The sequence below is a fragment of the Chrysochloris asiatica genome, unplaced genomic scaffold, assembly GCF_000296735.1.
Source record: "Chrysochloris asiatica unplaced genomic scaffold, ChrAsi1.0 scaffold00713, whole genome shotgun sequence".
NCBI lineage: Eukaryota > Metazoa > Chordata > Mammalia > Afrosoricida > Chrysochloridae > Chrysochloris > Chrysochloris asiatica.
The window spans coordinates 120,093-120,719 of record NW_006409231.1 but is presented as its reverse complement, the minus strand read 5'-3'; the positions used below and the strand labels follow the sequence as shown (position 1 = coordinate 120,719).

The 627-nt window shown below is 43.5% G+C and overlaps 1 pseudogene; it reads right to left on the bottom strand.

The window, feature by feature from the left end:
• Nucleotides 1-627, bottom strand: part of LOC102810729 — a 41,434-nt pseudogene that overhangs the window by 34,209 nt on the left and 6,598 nt on the right.

Here is a 627-nt window from a genome sequence, read left to right as displayed (position 1 = left end):
CTCCGCGGGAGAAAGATGAGGCTTTCTACTCCCGTAAAGATTTACACCCTCGGAAACCTTGTACAGGGTCGTTATGGGTTGGAACCGACTCGACGACACTTAACAACAACAACAACAACAATCAGTTATAGGCAGAAAACGGACTTATAAGTTTTCTATGGTGATATTTCTGGCTATTCCTTTCTCTCCCCCTCAAGTGTCTATTTTATAATGGTATGCAAGGAAAACCAAAATTCAAAAAACAGGCAAGCCTCTTAACGTTGTTTCCTCACTTTTGCCCATTCCAACCATGCCTCAATCTTTGTATCCCAGAGCCCTGTTGTTCCAAGGTTGTACATACATCATTATTTACCTCTGTCCCACTTAACCCATGCAAATCTACTTAACTGTTCTCTCATCCACCTTGTTCTTCCATTACCCACCCCCTTCTTGTATATTTCCCCTCCTTCACCAGCACCCAAACTATCCTATGTCTATTCTCAACCCTATGCTCCACCTTCCCTTCTTTCCCCTTGCCCCACTCTCACATCCCGGTACCCAGCAAAGAAACCCCCCTGCCCCCTTTAGTATTGGTTCTTTTTCTTAGTTTTTTACAATAGTGGTCCTATGCAGTATTTCTCCTTTTGT